This window comes from Fukomys damarensis, unplaced genomic scaffold (assembly GCF_012274545.1).
Source record: "Fukomys damarensis isolate Sample0158 unplaced genomic scaffold, DMR_v1.0_HiC HiC_scaffold_10, whole genome shotgun sequence".
Classification (NCBI taxonomy): Eukaryota; Metazoa; Chordata; class Mammalia; order Rodentia; family Bathyergidae; genus Fukomys; species Fukomys damarensis.
In genome coordinates, this window is record NW_022900922.1 from 22,733,907 (window position 1) to 22,752,879 (window position 18,973).

The window sequence follows — 18,973 nt, forward strand, 5'->3', positions numbered from 1 at the left end:
AAAAAAAAAAAAAAAAAAAAAAAAAACCCCCAAAAAAAAAAAAAAAAAAAAAAAAAAAAAAAAAAAAAAGCCAAAACCCATTTAGGAATTTCACTGACAACTTGCCCAGTATAGGTGATTAATTCTTACTTCATACTCCGTGGTGAAGCATAACAGCACAGATTTAGACACAAGAAACTACTTGGATCAGCTAAAACCTTTAATCTGGAGAGACAGCATGACACAGTTTTGGAAATCTTAAAGCTGATTTTTGTTGTTCCAGAATTATCCGTAATTTCCCACAAGCTCATATTCAGACAAATGTACCATACACCAAATGCAGCATACTGGGAGACCGGTGTTTCCTCTTGTGGCTATCAGGTAGTAAGTATTCTTTGGAAGATCAGAAGTGCCTTTAAGTGTTATTATCAGGATATTGCAGCAAAACAAAAAAAAAAAAAAAAAAAAAAAAAAAAAAAAAAAAAAAAAAAAAAAAAGAGACAGAGAGAGAAAAGTGAGATGTGCATATAGCTTGTGTTTCATTTTAAGATGTGGTGGAATTATTTCAAAAGATGGCTAGGTATTTATTTTTCTAGTAACTTACATACCATGACCAATTTTCTGTGTTCCATAAAAGGCATGTTGGGGTATTTTACAAGTTTTATAAGACAGGGATGTGGCATTTCAATACTAAACGGCATAGTTTATGGTAATAGGATGATGTATTTGCAACTTTAGAATTTCTTAGAAGTTTTTGGATGAATGGTAGTAAAGATATACTAGACATTTATACAATACAGTACCATTTCCATATGCGACAGGGAAACAATTACTTTATTCTGGAAATTTTACCTTTTGCTTTGGCAAAAATGGGGATTATTCTAGCTTGCAAACCTTTCTTTTTGCCAGCTGAAACTAAGTTGTGTACATGTGGTCTAACGGTGAGCTACCACTGCCTTATTTTCACTCTTGGATCTAGTTCTTTAACTATGGTAACACCAAACAAACAAACTCACTTCTTTTTAAAGCCTGAGATCACTTCAGCAGTTTGGATATGAGGCTTTTGGGCACTAGGCCAAGCAGGGTTATTTTTCAGGAGAATGTGCAGCATAGATAATATTGTCTTTCTACCTGGCTCTCTGTGCTCGGAAATTGAAAGAAGGCTTGTATCATTCTAAACAATCTTTTTTGTTTTTATATGCATGACAACAGCTAGGTGCTATACAGAAGAAACCGTGAATTATAGTAAATGGTCCCACTTGAATGTCAACCAGGGTTTTATAATTCAAGCAAGTTTCCATTATTTTTAAAATAAGGGGCTGTTTTTGAGAGGAAAGAGGGGTTCTTTTATTTTAGTTGAAATAGAAAATGCTTTTTAAAAATGTCTGACACACAATACATCTTCTTGGAGTATTATCTTATTCTCCTTATCCTTCAGTTTAGCTTTAAAAGAAAACTCAATCTTTGGAAGAGCTTTTTCATGATTGATCGATCAGATTTTAATGCTGGTAACCCCTAAAGTGGGTCATTCAATGCTCTTAAGGTGATGATGTACTATCATAGCCAAAGAAGGGACTTACTTGTCCATAAATTGTACCTGCTCCTGCCTCAGGTAGTAATACTGAAGCGGATGAACTGCGTTTTGCAGGAAAAAAATTGAAAGGAACCTGGGTGTGAGACTGGACAGGAAGATCTTGTCCTCAGCAGTTCACTTAAACAGGGTGAGGGTGGGTAAGGTTTTTGTGTCCTCGGTATGGGAGAAAATTCTCAGAGTTTTTCAAAAATGAAAATGAGGATGCTTAAAAAAATAATTATGTTCCCCAAGTCTTAACAGAGACTTGTAGAAAGTCCTATCCTTTCCCTTTATGAACTCAGGGACTTATTGAAGAGCTGTATTGAAAGAGTTGAAAAGATTTGGTCCCAAACTGTTTTTTTTTCCTCCCCCATGAAAAGTTTCTACTGTTCGAATTCTCTGCATGGCACACAGTATTTGAAGACAATACACAAGAGGCAGTTTGAAACTATTGTGTTTAATCAAGAATAAACTAAATGTCAGAGACTCAGTGTTCTAGATCAACAATTTTCAGGATTGATACATCTTAATCAAGTAATTAGATGACTTTTTCAGTGGTGTTTTCCACACTGTAGAGAGGAACAGATTTGCCGCCTTGCTCCGATGGCTGCTAGCAGCAGTGTTGGTTGTTAACAGAGACATTTTACAGGGAACCACCAGTTGGCAGGGGCTAACACTTTATTACTTGCTATTCCCACATGCTGAGGATTGTGGGAAGGCTGCCAAACGTTCTGTCTCATGTAGCTCTTCAGTATAATAACAACGATAGCAACAAAAGCCTTTAAAAAGAAAAAGAAGAAAAGTGAATAAAGGAAACAACAGAACTAAGTCTCTGGCTTCATTTTAAACATAGAAGTCAACATGGAAGGTTTTTTTTTTTTTTTGGCAGCATTTCTTTTTCTTCTTCTCACTCTGTCCTATTTATATAGCATTTTCAATTGAATTTCAAGGTTCTCAAACTTTAAAGTTCTTTCATATCTCTGTGGGAGCCTGTTAATGCTAGGTTCTGATTCTGTACACTAGAAATGGGACCCAGAATTTCTGCATTTCTTGCACATCCCAGCTGATATGGGTGCTATGGTACTGAACTGTTTCCCTGATAGCAGTGGTTGAAGAGATGAGAGAAGGAAGGTGCATGACCATATATGTTAGTGATGGTTGTGGCTGTCTGGTAAACAACAGTCCAAAGTGATAGGCATGGCTTTAAGCTCACCCCCTGAGTACCTGGGGTTGAACCTTCTTTACATTTTGATCCCATTCAGCAACCTTATCTGTATTGAAAAAAAATAGCAATTAGATCCTGATCCTACTCCCAGTTCTAATACTAACCAGTTGCATGGGAACAGGTGAGTCAGGTATCCTTCCTAGGTATCTGTTTATCCTTTTGCATTTATAGGGATTACATGTTATGCACTTTAAAGTTCTTTCATTGCTAATTTGATCAGATGTCATGATCTGCCTATTGAAAAGGTTGCAAAATCTGGTGTGCCTGAAATTAATAGCATCTGATTTTTTCTTTGGTTATTTTATCTTTCACAAAATACAAAATAAGTCAGCTTCGAAGAACGATTGAGCCTTTCCCACTGTGTTTCTGTGTGTATCAACATTTGGGCCCAGGTGCCAAGAAAAATCATGCCAAAGGCCAGGAGCTAGTAACCAAGCAGACTCTATAAATGTATGCAAATGATATACAAGTCCAGAACATGAAAATAGGATGGTTAGGAAGGTAAAGAGTATATCTAACAAGGGTTAATGATCTAGTTTGGATTCTAACCATCAGGTAGATAACCAGAAGTTCATCACAGTGGCTATAGTTCTGGATCTTGGAGCAATCAATACCATCTTAGAACAACTAGGATGAAAAGTAAGATCGTTCTCATATGTTGTAGAGGTAGGCAAGGCAAGCTTCAAAATTGACAAGTTGAGTACAAATAAAGGCTCAGCTCTCTTGCTCAGAAAGTTGGGAAGAATGCCTTTAAAATGATAGAATACAAAGCTTATTCTTTTCTTCTGTGACGAGTGTCTCATAGTGTATTTTGTTATTCGCTATCACTCTAAATGAATACCAAAATGTTATTAGTTGTTTTAAAATTGTGTAATGGTGGTTTTAAGTGCAAATATGAATATTTAATCCATATTCAGAATCACCAAAATGATATATTTTAAAGCTCATGTGTGCATATATGTATTGATTTATTTCCACAACAGTGGAAACACTGCATAAAATTATTCCTGACTCCTTTATATGCCCACCTTCTACCAAAATTCCTTACTTTTCCTTTACATTTAACTAAAAAATGATTTTTGAAGGGATGGAAAGAAGGAAGGAATGAAGGGAGAAAAAAGGCAGGCAGATGATGCATGTAGCATTTAAGAAAAGACATACTAGATTTCCTTGTTCATTTGTGTTTCTTAGAATGCCAGTGCTTTCTTTCTGCATTTGAAGCAAGATCCAGTTAGAAAAGAAAGCATGGTCTCTTAGAGTTAGTATTTCCCACCTCTCCGTCCTGCCTTACACAATAGTGGATGTGATGTGATTTTCTTGCACTCGTTCTAGGTCTTCCTGAATCCCCATAGACTAGAAGTCTACCATGGGGCCTCATGGATGGTGGTCATGTTTCTTGTGCATATTTCCTCTGATATAGTTGAAAGAGCCTGAATGTTTGTTCCCCCAACATTCATATGCTATAATGCTAATCTCTCTGTGTTTGCCTTTGGAAATAGAGTTTTTGGTGAAATTAGATCATGAGTATAGATTCCTTGTTTCACAGGACAGAAATCTAGCTCATTCTCCTTTGACCTTCTGGGGATATATGGAAAGTTGGTTGTCTGCAGCCAGGAAGAAGGAGCTTAAGCTTCCTGGTCTAAGGTAGTTGCTGTTGGGGCTTAAGCTAACTGGAACAATATACAACTTCCATTGTCCAGATGGAACTGGAACTCAAAACACAAGCTCAAAGATACAACTCTTTGGAAGTTTAAGACAATACCAGCAGAGTTTAAATTAAATGTGAGTTATGAGGCAAAATAAAAGTCTCACGTACAGGAAATTAGGACATGAAAATGAATCAAGGCAGTGGTTGATCCAAAAAATGAGGAAAAGAGTCTGGAAACCACAGTTGCACCTCAGTGTTACAATGGAGAAGGCTCTGAACTCAAGGATTACAAAAAGGGTTGAGCTAAAAGTTTAGAGTTCCATAAGACATGAGGTTTACAAATAAGTGGCATAACTGGACATTTGATGTACCTTGTCAATGAATTCCACTCCGTGAACATTTGTGCAATATTTATTTCACTGTAAAGTAAGAGTTGAAAGTAACACAGGTTTCACAGGTGAAGAAATTGAGATCCAGGGGGATTAAGTGATTTAGTGTAGGTCCCAAACCTTATCGATGTTACTACACGGATTAGCCTGAGTATCATAAATCCTAATTCATTGTGGTTTTGAGTTCCCCATGCTGGATCTTTCAAGACCTTATTAAGATGATAATGCTTGCTTCGACAGGCAGAACATATACTATAATTGGAAAGATGGCAAGAAGTCTCTACTGGTAATGCTGACATGTGCTTCATGGCCACAGCAACAATCAGAAGAAAGTAAAAAAGAAAACACAATGTTTCCTCCTATTTAAATACTACAAAATGAATCTCTTCTCTCTCTTAATTTTTGTCAAATGATTTTTAAGGAAGTGTTTTCTCAACAAAAATTTTGCAATGGTGAGTTGGAGAAAAAATATCGAGACTGACTTGTTCAGAAAGAGTGATTAATTATGGTTTACATTAAAGATACCAATAAGGCAGGTCACAAAGTCAAATGTTATGTAGGTTTTATGTAGATTAATGTGAGATGAATGAAGGAGGGCCTTCAGTGACAATGAAGAAGGATTCTAATGACTTTCAAATTTAAAATGCTATCCCATAACACAGTATCTTTGTTTTGTTTTGTTTCCCTAAATCCATGTCATGACCCAGGAAGAACATACAAAAAACCCTGATGACAAAATTGGTAAACCAATGATTCTGAGGCTGTGGGTTGTTACCATTGAAAATAAGTTGTTTGCTTCCTGAAGACTGAACCAGGACCAACTGGAGGGCTCGTACTTGTTCTTTCACACTCCCACTTTCTCTTATATATCTATTCTGAACAGAAACTTCCACAGATCATTGTGAGAAAGGATAAACTGGAGAGATTGGAAGCATAATTAGTTGTAATATATTGTGTCTTGAGAGATATTTGGTTCCAAGAAATAGATCATAACTGATTACCATGCAGACAAAAATGAACATAAAGAGATGAAAATTTGACACTTTTTGGTTATGTGTTTAAAAGATTTAGAATGTGAAAGAACTCGTAGAGATGCAATTAACTCTAAGTAACTTAGCAGAATGAGTTTGGTGTTTACTAGATGATGGAACTTTTGCTAAAAAATTAACTGTCTTCCAAGTTGAAATTAAGAAAGGGAAACTGGGCATGGTTCAGTTATAATCCTAGCACTCTGGGATAGTAAGACCTGGATAATATAGCAATTTAGTGAGACCCTATCTCAAAACAAAACAAAAAAAAATTAAAGGACTTGGGAATGTAGTTCAGTGTGAAGGCTTTTGAATTCCATTTCTAGTGTAAAAAGAGAAAAATATTATGGAAAGGATTTTGTCTATATCCAGGAAGATATTGAATGCAGTCAAGAGGAAGCTTCTAACTATATCCTTTAAAATAACTCTTTTGGCTAGAAAGCTCCTCATTACAGGATGGATGAACTAAACATGTAAAATGATTCAAGTTTGGTGTTATGGATGGATTGTGGGTGTCTCTGTCCTCCAGTTCATATGCTGGCATTCTAACTACTAGTGTGACGGTATTGGGAGGAAAAGACCTTAGGAGGTGAGCAGGTCATGAAGGTAGAGAACTTGTGAATGAAATCAGTGTCCTCATAATAGAGACTTCAGAGAGCATCCTCATCCCTTCTACCATGTGAGGACACAGGTTCCAACTATGAACCAGGAGCCAGATCTCACCAGACAGACTGTTCGGGGGCTCAGAGTTGGACTTCTTACCCTGTATAACTGTGAGAAAGAAACATTTGTTGTAGAAGCCAAGCCACTCATGGTATTTTTTTTTTTTTAGCAGCCTGGCCAAGACAGTAAATTCAAAACACTATAAATAAAGAAGAAGACATCATTGCAAACATTGAAAACAATGCCGTACTTTGAATACGATTTCCCTGCAAAGGTAGAATCAAGTTTTAGAAAATTCCTGGATGGTCTTAGTGAACTACACCATGGCACTTGAGAAATTCAAGAGGAATTCCAGAGACCAGAGCAGAGAGGCAATGAACAGGGAGATGAGTGTGATTAAAAAGGATGCAAAGACACAACAAACAAGTAGCAGAAATAAAATCTTTGTCAGGATGACAGGGAGGTGCATGAATGTTGAGGAAGACTGTTTTGATCCTGAGGACAAACTGGAGAAGCTGTCTAGGAATCTAAAGGGCCAGGTGGTTAGAAAAAAAGGACCACTAAAAACTATAAAGATACAACCAACAAGTCTCCACTAGCAGTTAAAGTCAATCTAATTATAGTGCACATAAGAATTTACTCAACCTCACAAAACAGGACAAAACCCTGAAAGCATTAACTCAGGATAGCATAATTCTGATGAAAATCACAATTATAAAACTAAATTATTTAAATTGTACTAAAATTTATGAAATATAGCTAATGGAGCACTTAGAAATTTACATCAAATGACTATCATTTAAAAGAAGAAATTTCACAAATAAATGACCTCAGCTTTCAAAACTAGGAGTAACAAATCAAACCCAATGGAAGATGAACCAAAACTGTATTTTGTTTTGGATGGTGTTTGCCCACTTGAACAGCATTATTAAGAATACCAACTGAATATTTGAGATCTATAAAAATATTTAATTCTTTAGAAATATAGGGCCAAGGATCTAGCTCATTGGCTTCTCTCTTGCTTGGAAAGTGCAAGGTCCTGAGTTTGGTCCCCAGTACCAGAAAGAAAAAAAAATATATGTATATATATGTATTATATAAAACTGTTTTTGGCAGATCTTTCTCTACATACATTTTAATATATATGCATTAATGTAGGTATACATGCATATCTCAACCTGAAAGTAATATCCTAAAATTTTAAAGTGTTACTTTCTGCTTGGTCCATTTTATTGATAAGATACATGGGTATAGTAGAACGTTATCAGAGAGTTTTGCTTTGGTCACTACTATTACTGAGTACAAAGTGATACTACATAAATTAAATGTGTATTTCTTCATTATTACTTAGTACAGTTTTATTGCCATAAGCAAATTGAGGAAACTGAGATAATGGAGATCACTGTGCCTCAGTTCAGTTCATTATACTTTTGTGGCTAAGTAATTATTTATTTTTAGGTATAGTTTCAGCAGGAAAATGGCCATGAGTTAATTTTGTTTATTTTTGGCAATGATTACAAATCTACATCAATCAAATGAAAGAGACCTGTGTTTTCTTTAACTAGAATCTCAAGAAATTGTTCTTCTCAAAAATCTAGCAAAACTTTAATTTTTTTCACATATTACTTTGCATTTTGTACAGAGCAATTTAAAGAGTGGAGCTATCAGGGTGGCCAATTTACTCATCCCACCCCACTAACTGAAGAATGATGTAGCAGCCCAAAATATGAATACTTCATACAGTAAGAAACATCAGTATTTAGAAGTGCATTGTTCTTTCCACATCTAATATGTGCCATTATTTCTATTTTTCTTTTTTGGCACGGAGTATTTTATTTAATCTGACTACCAACTCCCTGAGTTTCCTTCGCTGTTTCAAATTCTACTGTTAATGGGAGCCATAGTAAGAACATAGTTATACCTAGGATTCTGTTCTTGCTCTGGGATGGGGGAGATTAATTTTTGCATGTGATCATCCATTATTAAAGTATATTGATGAGAAAGCCCCAATGAAAGGTGCCCCAAGCCATTTAGAAACACTGCCACGACATCAACAACTAAATGCATTCCCTAAATGTTTCATTCTAGTGATTAGTCCTAGAGTGTATTGTAGTGGTTATGGGCGTGAATGAACTTCTTTCCATATCTGACCATGAGTTGTGCATAGTGTTGGTTATATGTGTAATATGATTTTCACCCTGGTGTGATTTTTACTCGCTCTTTTTATATACAATCAAGTCATCCTGCAGATCCATAAAAATAGCTATTTCCTCCTCTGCTTGCAATAGAAAATGATGTGTTTGTAGTTTCAGCAGTGCTCATGCTGTGTGAATAATGTCTACACTTGATCCTGTTGGTGCCTCTTAGTAGAGACAGAAATTTCACATTTGCTTTTAAAAATTTACATGGAACATACAACACTCACTTGTCCATGACTAAAGCAAGCATAATCCGTACCTAAACATAAAAAATTAAAAAGTAAATCAAAAATAAGAAAAACAATTGCATGGAGCAGCTTTTCTTTTATTAGAGAAAAGAAAAAAATGGAAGAACTTGGTTTAACTCTCTATACAGTGACCCTTCTGGGGGGCATTCCTAGAATTAAATTTGATGGCATAGCTCAGAGTCAGTGCTTGCGTTTTCAGTGGGCTGGAGGCCATGGTAATAACAGTTGAGTTTTAACTATGAATATACAGAGATCACAGAGATTCTCATACCTTGTTCAAAGTGCTCCTTTTGAGTTGTTAGCATGCTGGGAACCCTTGAACAGATTTACCACCCCTTCCTTCAGAACACAGCGCTAATGAGAAGAAAACTTAGCGAAAAGAAAGAAGGTAAGTGAGAAGACGTACATAAGTCCTACCTACTTCACTATGTGCTTAATCAGTCCCCAAATAGTTTAATTGAGAGTGGCCAGACTTGGAAACAACAAAATTGATGTTTCCCTTACATGGAGATGGTGTGTCTGGGAAGAAGATGGAGCTAAAGGAAAACTCATTCAAAAAGGATACAGCTGGACTACGGAATTTTGCCACTTTGTCTTTTTGAGGAAAGAGGCAAAGGCAAAATAGGAAAAAACAACAAATATAAATTTGGAAACTTAGTTTGCACTATAAAATAAGAGTTTGCTTTAGAATTTTTTGTGCCGTGAAATTTTGCTCCTTTTGAGGTAATCTTATCGGGAAGTATTACATAAAATGCACGAACTCCTATTCAGGCAATCTGTAGGAAGCCCATGGAAAACTCAATTTTTCCAGTTCCCCAAAAAATAACTGATGAATATTTGTATCTCTTATTTTTTGCACACAACTCTAATCTCTACATTTCTAAGTGTGCTATACTAAGACAACTGATAAGGAATGAAAAATTGTCACACGTATGATGATTTCATTTTCACACAAATTGCCAAATAACTTTCCTGATAAATATTTCACTGAAAAAAAATTTTTTTAAATGAACAGTTTATTAGTCACTGGTTTCCTGCCAAGCAGACATTGTCTTGTAGCTGTCCGTTGCTCTGGTTCATGCTGCCAGAAAATGGTAGATCCAGAGAAATTTCAAAGCACTAGGGAACGAACTGGATGAAGCCTTGAACTTGAAATTTACAGAAAAGTCATAGTATTTGTGAATATGTTTTCTAGGTTGTTTTGATTCAAAAATCGCAGATAGGAAGGCATATTTAAAGAATCTGTGAAAATCAGAGAAATGTTGCATCAGCACAGAATTTAATAACTAGAGATGTAGCAAACCCCAAGGAATGAATGAGATTCGTTTGAAAGGGGAAATCAGGTAGAGAAGTAACCCGTGTTTATGTTGTATTTATACATATGTTGAAACTAAGAGATAAAAATCATGCCCTTTTTTGCTTTTTGATCGCTCATAGCACTTTATCGTTCCTGTATCTCTTGACAGGGGCAATTTCATACTGATATAATGCCAGACTGGTTGAGAGAAAGGTATCTTGAATCACATTCTGTTTTTTCTAGTCAAGTGGGAGCTCATACAGAATCATGACAAATGGCACAGCCAGAATGTCTACTCCAGTATCAACTTCCTGCTCTGTTCATGATGCAGTAATGGTTTGTGATGTTAATATTTATTTTAAAAGCCTGAACTGAGTTAGTTTTGTTTGTCTGATCATTTGTGGGATGAAGAGAAAAACAATACAGAAGCAGCGAGTTGAGAGCAATGGGTATGGGCATAAATAAGTCTAAGGAAAATACACTAAACATGACATTCTTCCAACCTCAGGCCTATGTCCCCAACTACTCAGTCTCCCTTAGCCAGACAACCTAAAGTGTGTTCTGACTGTCTTGTGCCTCTGTAACTGTAATTTCTTCCTATTCTTTGACTAGGATAAGAATAAACAGCCACAAAGCTTCAAACATCTCCCTGATAGTCTAGGAACAGGTGTTTGGTACCTCTTGTTTTTATTGACAGTTTGTCATAAACTGAATTTTGTGCTTTATCCATTACAAAAGTGACCAAGCTGAGTAAGATTCGGATCAGGTAGAAGTTGAAAATAGAGGAAACAATCTTTGATACTCAATTGGAATGCAAGAAAAGCTTTAGGAAAACTGGCACTTTCTGATTTAAAAGGCAAGAAGAAAACAATGACTTTTTGTTGAGAGTACACCTTTTGTTGGATTCCCAAAACTCATTCTCATATCTCCTGAACGTGAAGAGATCATAGATGCAAGTACACTGGGTCCCCTATATTCATGATTGTTGCATCTGTATATTAAACCAACTTCAGATTGAAAATATTTGAAAGTTGTGTCTGTACTGTACATGGAAGACTTTTTATTTTGTCATTATTTTTTAAGCAGTACAATGCAATATAACATTTACATTCTATTTGGTATTATAATAATCAGAGATGATTTAATGTAGTGAGAGGATTGTGAAGCTTTTATGCAAAACTTATGTCACATTATATACAGGAATTGAGCATCTATAGATTTTGGTATCTTCAGGGTCCTGAAATCCACTTCAAATGGATCTGGAGGGACGACTGTATTTGTCTGTGTGACTCCTGTGGATCACAATCACCTCCTAGTTGCAATAAATAATTGGGCAGAATCTACAGCTAATGCTAGGAAGGAGAGTTAAGGGTTGTTTTTCTGGCAATCGCATCTTTGCACAGAATCTTGGAGTGGCATTTTGTTTCCCTTTGTAAAAGTGGGGAAAAAAAGAACTGTAATGAAATGACAAAACAAGGAGAAGGGACAGGAGAGGTTTGTTAGGCTCTGAGATTCTGAGGAGAGAAAATAATGCAATTGTCAGTAAATGCTTGTTAACACTAATAATTTAGAGCAGTTTCCCAAAGATTAGTTTGGATTTATTGTAAGCCTAGCTCAGTAGCAGAGCCATTTGTATTTCTTGCCTATGGGAACAGCTGCTATTTAGTTACTTGATTGGAGAGACTCACATCCCCTTTGCCCTTTCTCCCTGGGCTCCAAAACCGTCTCGCCAGGGAGTTAGAATCACAGCCAGATTCTTCATATCTTATTTCAAGCCAATTTACTGTCCAAACAAGATCCTTAAAACGTGGCACAGACAGTAAGAATATCATTCATCTTTTGCCTACAAATTTGACCTGGCAGGTTGCTGGGGCCTCCCTAGTCTTGAAATAGAGATTCTGTCGCCATAAACGAAGGAGTTCATTGTGTCTCCAAAGCATATCCTAAATCACTCAGTGAAACTTTCCAGATGTTTCTGGTTCATTGGCACATCTGTCCTGACTCCCCAATGCCTTCTGGGAGCCCTAAACAGAACTTTGAATGAACCAGAAACACAGCGTTTGAAGGCAGGTCTCCAGCGCACTACTGGCTCATTTCCATGCTCGCTGGTGCAGGGTTGGTGGAAAGTTATAGGCTATGCAGAGGGAACCAAGCAATGCCATCACACAAAAGAGGAGGCGGAGTGGTGCTGAGGAGGGAATGTTAATGCTCAGAGCCTGGCGATGATTCTCAGCTCGTAGTTGTGCTGTGCACGCATCATCTCGACCTTTCAAGTCGAAGATTCCCTGGTGTCAAGGGGCAACCATTACAAAGATAACCCAGAGCCAAAGTGAACGTCATTTCTTCTCTCCTCTCCAAAACTTAAAAATTCCAAATTTGTTGGATAAATGGTGCAGAACTCTCCAGCTGTCTGTGACTTTGTGAAAGCCGAATCCAGCATTCCTCTTTTTATTTCTCTCTTTCTCAGAGGGTGGATGTAAAATGGTCTGTCTGATATTGGGAACTTTACCTGTCTATAATTCCCTCCACATTCTTGTCTTGGCCTCGTCCATTGTTCTTTAAAAATAGCAAGCTTTTTACCAACTCTAATACTTGGTTCAGTCAAGCTTCCAGACACTTCAGTAATCCCAGAAAATATTCTCATTGCATTTCCGATCACTTGGTATCGTCTGTCTCTGGAACGGGGATGAGCGCTATGTATTTTTGGAGACACGGAAGGTAGGGAAAATACACAAGCTTTAAAATTGGGCTTGTTTTGAATCTAGCTTGGTTCAAACCTATGACCTTAAATGAGCTGTTTATTTATATATATTTACATTTCTAAGCCTTACTCAACTATGAAAAGGGGAGACATAATTGACCAAGAGGGTTGTAAAAATAATCAAATACATGTGTCATTAATATATAAAATAGAGAATGAATTGGACTCAACTCATTTTTGCATTTCTTCCCTATGAATTAAAGCGGTCACTGGCTCTAGATTCTTGGGCATATTCTGAGACTACAGGTTTTGAGCTATTTTTTGTTTCTGTTATGTGTATTCTTCAAAGTATATCTTCGTAGCATATGAGGTGTGATAAAAAACTACAGTAAATGTTGAAATTTAAAAATCATTGCAATAAAAGATGCATCGCCACGAAGGCCCCTCAGAATACCATCCCCTCACCTCAGACACCTTTCTGTCATCGTTCTTACCACTTTCTGAAGTAGGAGTGGAATGTTTCTCTCGTGAGCGTCTTTCATTGCACTGTCCTGGCTGCTTCAGAGTTCTCAGTCCGTTCAGATGTTAACCTTTCGTGGGCGTTTTGACTTTGGGGAAGACCTAAGAGTCACATGCGTCCAGATCTGGTGAACAAGGTCCCTGGGGATGTGCCACGGTGCCATCAGGAGCCCGCTTTCCCCCGGATGGCCCTTGGCGGCACTTGTCATAGTTTTCATCACACCGCGCGAAGACACTCAGAAAGAGATCTCCCAGATCTGCTTCAGAAAAAGGCAAGAGTGATGGGAAAAATCGGTTTGAAGTGAAGGAAACGTGTTTGAAGGAATTATCGGCAATGTATCACTTACTGCAAAAGATTTATAAAACATTCACTGTGTGGTTTAATCACTGCTTGAATACCAGAGATGGAGACAGCTGCCCTGGATTTCGTGGATGGCAGCTCTGCCACATCGACTCTTCTGAGGACTGTTACAGCCATCTCTAAACAAGACTCAAGAAATTTGGGGGCTGCAAAAAGTTACTCAAGGTACCCTGAAACCACGAAAAGCCCTGCACAAAGGCAGCATCCCTTGGTTTTAGAGCTGAAAGTCACCTACTGTGTCGTCTAGACCAGCGGCTTTCTGATGTCTTTGTGACACGCTTTAAGAGGTATCACCTATTCTGATCCAGCACGCAAACATATACGTAATTATATGCACATAACTGAAGGAAAACTTGTAAAAGGATATTTATGCTTACTATGGACAATATTTTCTATTCCATTTCATTTTAAAATAATGTTTGCTAGTGCCCCTAAATTAATTTCCTGGGTGACAATTTTAAAAATGATGATAAACACCCACAGGGCAATATTGAAGATGAAATAGAAATCTAGAACATCTCTTTCTGCTTTATATTTCTGTTTAGTCATCATAAATATAATCCCCATGTTTAGCTTTTACTGATAATATAGTAATATAAACTTGGAAGGGTTTTGATATTAAATTAACGGGTTCTTTATTATGGGCTGAGCCCTAACAAAATTCGTGATGAAGAGAAGACACCACTTTCAGGCACTGATATGAAAGTTTTCCATGTAGTTAGTAGAGTGCTTTAGTCCAGATTTAATAATCAGTGCCTGATCTGCTACCAAAAGTAATGGGTGTGCCTTCAACTTGTGCATAACCCAGTGATATAACAGGCCTGAGTCATGTTTTCTTCAGAATGGGATTTGGAAATATCTTAAAAATAACTCCATATCCTCATTGTTCCTCTGACCACCTGGGCTGATGGCTGAATAAGATAAATTAAATAAAACAAATGCCTCTACAGCTGTTTCTAGCATCACCACACCAGCTCTGGGTTTCTGCCTCTGCCTAGTGACTTGTTTGTTTCTGCTCAAGCTTGGCGTTCTTCTTAATTTCCCCTGAAAGTTGCTGTAATTTTTTAAAAAGCAATTTTATTCCCTAGGAACTGGGAATGAGGACTTTTAGTAGCTGTCATGAGCATAAAATATCATTGAAATACTAAATTATTTTGAAGGTCCATGTATCTGTTAAAATTCCACTCTATATGCAACTTGAAATTATTAGTCACTGGCTTACATTTTTCTTTTGTTGAATTATGCTGTGAATGTCCAAATTCCTGGCACTCCAGTGAATCCTCTTTGTAGAGAATGGAAAAACCCCTGAATTTGGACCCAGGCCAATCTGGGTTTGAATCCAACTTCCATCACTAAGTAACTCTGTGAACAAGGCTTTATTTCTCACATCTTCAGGATCCTCCTAACCAAAAGTGAATAATAAAGTGTTTGTGGGAATTAAATGGAATGATGAATATAAAGAAGTCACATTTTATACAAGGATAATAAATGCAGATTCCACCTCTTCTCTTTCTCTTAGTGAAGTTGCTACAGTGAATGATGTGAAATGCTAATTGTTTCTATTTGTTTTAAAATTAGATTGTCAGATATTCTCTGCACAAGTAGAATGTTATTTTGATAGTTTATAACCCACAGAACATGTAAGGATTTATGATAATAAACTGTGACTTCTAGTGACTTTTCTTATATTAGCATTAGGACTGTAACAAAAACTGGCTAATGGGATGGAATTGACAGGCTCGTCATTGGTGATAAAATGTGCACTTCACACACACGCTTAAGTTTTCTGAGTAATAATTATTGGGTCAAATAGTCCCTAAGAATAGATAAGCTTAATTATTCAGATTTAGTAATTATTACCCATCAAAACTCCAACTGTGATTCTGACACCGAAGTCTATGCAAGGTGATAGCACATCAGTTCCATCCTGCTGGAGGTGACTCGTCGCCATGTTCCCGATCCCAGTGGTCCATTGATTCCAGAGCCACTTTCCTGCCTACCTCATCAAAAGCAAGAGGAAGAGAAAATCATACCTGTGTCCCCAGCTGGGTCAGTCATCTGTGGAGACTTTCTGAAAAGTAAGTTTTCATGCAAGTAAAAAGCTTCGATTCTTATCATGTCAATCAGGTTGATCCCTATTGTGTTTCAGAGGAATAATAAGTAATTCAAGGTCAAAGATAGAATGAAAGGAGGAAGGCTTATTTTAGCTCCATTTATACACATTTCCCCTTTCTTCTTCCAATGTCATAGAGGCAGATAACATGATGTAGCTGGTGCTGTCATGGATTTCAGTGGAGATGATGCTCAGAAACTCTGCCTTTTTTGTTCTGTCCACCTTCTTTTCTGGAGAAGAAATACTATATGGAATGTTATTCAGGTTGTTCCAAGCTTATCATTTCTCATTTAGCCCTCTCTAGATTTATTTTATGTTCTATACAGTGGATTATGTACTGATCTGTGTCTTGTGATCAAATAATTGGTCAATGGAACATTCTCATGATGGAGGAACAGACAGTGAAGATTAGTGAGTTTCCTTTGGTATCCATATCCAGAAATGATCTTTTGTGAGTATAGTGTTGACATTGCTAATCCAGGCTGAAAGGTCAGTGGTGGACTGAGGCCAGGGTGCCTTAAGGAATATAATGATGTGGCAAGCTTTTTCCCCAAGAATATACCAATATAAAGTTAGTAAAGCAAACGGGTATTTTATACATGTAGTACTCAGAGCAAACTCAGATCTTTCCCTTTGCACTGCCAACTTACAGAGTATAAGTAGAGAAATATCTAAAAAACAAAACGTAAAACAGAAAACAAAAACAAAAAAGAAATTCAGAGAATTTCTCAAATATCTTTATGATATTAGGAGGTCAAGCTGCTCCCAGAAAAATGGACATGATAGGCATTGCTCTTCTTTAGAGAAAGGACTGGTGAGAGTGTCAGGCAGCGGAGAACCTGGAATAAGCTGGCGTCAGGGGAGGAAACAGCCAGCAAGAGCACAGCAGGTTCAGCTGGAATCCAACCACTGATATGGCCAGAAGGGCCCTTAACATCAGGAGCGAGAGAGAAGGGCATGGGAAGCAAACTTTGTCCTGTATATCAGTGCTGGTGGGAACCAAGATCAGGGCCACGTATGGTCAAATAAAGTTGCAGAGCAGTTGGTGATAAGACCTGGAAATGGTGGCGGATATGAGTTATGGAGGGGGTAGCATCACTTAGACCATTAATGGAAATGGAAATTTCTTCCTGCTAATGGAAAACTATGCTAGAAATATCAGCTATACAATACTCATACCTATTGGCCTAGCTATCTCTTCTCAGTCTTTGTCACTTTACAGAAATAAAAACACCTAACTATATGGATATGCAAAGTTTACAAGGGATTTAGAAAAGCTTTAGAATTAAATTTAGGATGAAAATAGAAGAATGTTTATTATAGATTATTGTAAGAGTAACTTGTTAAATTCTGAATGTTTGCTGTGGAGGGAATGGTTGAAGGAGCTGTGGTTTGTGCATATAATGAAAAGTTATAGGGACGGTAAAAGAATGAGCTGCATCTATATTTCATGACCTGGAATTATTGGCACACACATACTCTTAAGTAAGTAAAATAAGACAGAAAAAAAATATTTAGACTATGATCCCTTAAGCAAAACCAATACATGCGTATTAGTGTAAATGTGACTCTAAGAACACAGGATGTGAGCACGACTTCTTTGAGGCCATTCATTTTGGTTGGTTTCGGTAGGAAAAGGTAAATGTGGAAATAATAATAATAAATATTTAGTAAGATAAAAAGGAAACCATGACAAAATGTTAAAAAAATGTAGTCTATGGAAATTTTTATGAATTTATTTCCATGTATGCTAGCAACTGATATATTACAAACATGGTAAAATGTGATGGCTTAATAAGAACCAGTAAGTTGGGAGTGCTCTGGGAGTGCTCCTAGAACTCTGAGAGGCTGAGGAAGGAGGATTTTAAGTTCAAGTCCAGCCTGGGCAACTTTGTGAGACCCTATCTTAAAATAATTTTTAAAAACCCATTAAATATTTATCACAAGTCTGTGGGTGGGTTGGTGGTTCTCTTTGTTGGGATAAGGTTTAGTTAATTTAATGTGGGATCAAATAAAATTAATCATCTAAAGAAATCATTTCCAAACGACTTCATTTTACATGTCTTCTGACTTTGTAAAAATAAAATTTTCATCTCTCAACTGACCAGTGATGTTGAACATTTTTTTCATATGTTTATTTGTTATTTCGATTTCTTTGTCTGAGAAGTGTCTGTTCATTTCAGATGCCCATTTTTGATTTGGGCCTTTAAATTTAGGGGTGCAATATTTTTAAGTTCTTTTTATATTCTAGATAATATTCCTTTGTCTGAGGCACAGCTGGTAAAACTTTTTTCCCATATTGTAGGTTGTCTCTTAGCTCTGTTGGTGTTTTCTCTTGCAGTGCAGCTTTTTAATAAGATGAGATCCCAGGTGTTGATTCTTCGTGCTAGTTCCTATGCTACTGAGGTTTTGTTCAAGCAGTCTTTTCCTATGTCAATGTCGTCAAGGGTTCTACCTAACCTATCTTCCAGTGAGTTTAATATTTGTTTTAATATTTAGACCTTTGATCCACTTCAGTTTTTGTTTAGTGCACGGTGAAAGATATGTGTCTACTTTTAATCTTTGGCTGGTTGAAATCCAGTTTTTCCAGCATCACCATTTATCCCCAAATATATACATATTTTTTGTACCAGGGATTGAACTCGGGCCCTTGCCCTTGCAAAGTAGGCACTGGAACAACTGAGCTAAATCCCTGGCCCTTAGCAGCACCATTTCTTAAAGAGGCTATCTTTCCTCCAGTGAGAATGGTTGGCTTTTGCCAAAGATGAGGTAGCTGAGTATGTCTGGAGTTGTTTCTGCATCTTCTCATCTGTTCCACTAATCCTCGGGTCTGTTTCTTTTTTTTTTTTTTTAATTGAGTTTATTGGTACATTTAGGGATACAGTACAGTTACATTCATTGTTGGGATCATGTACCTTTACATGGCAAGTCTTGATTCTCATTTTTTTCCCCTTACCTCTGCCCTCCCTTCACCCCCTCCTCCCCTCCCCACCTACAAACACTTTATTTTCATCTTTTCATTCTCTCACAT

General features: G+C 37.0%; 1 long non-coding RNA gene across 3 annotated transcripts in view; it reads right to left on the reverse strand.

The window, feature by feature from the left end:
* Nucleotides 1-2,112: 2,112 nt before the first annotated feature.
* LOC104861470 overlaps nt 2,113-18,973 on the reverse strand; it is a 38,819-nt gene continuing 21,958 nt past the window's right edge. Inside the window, exons 5-7 of one of the 3 annotated variants that reach the window (XR_004516514.1) lie at nt 15,690-15,825; nt 13,444-13,725; nt 2,113-2,331 (exon numbers count right to left, since the gene is read on the reverse strand). This is a non-coding gene — a long non-coding RNA (uncharacterized LOC104861470). Of the gene's footprint in view, nt 2,332-11,321; nt 12,942-13,443; nt 13,729-15,689; nt 15,826-18,973 lie in introns of those variants that run through there. The other 2 variants (XR_004516513.1, XR_002025302.1) reach the window with 2 other exon arrangements.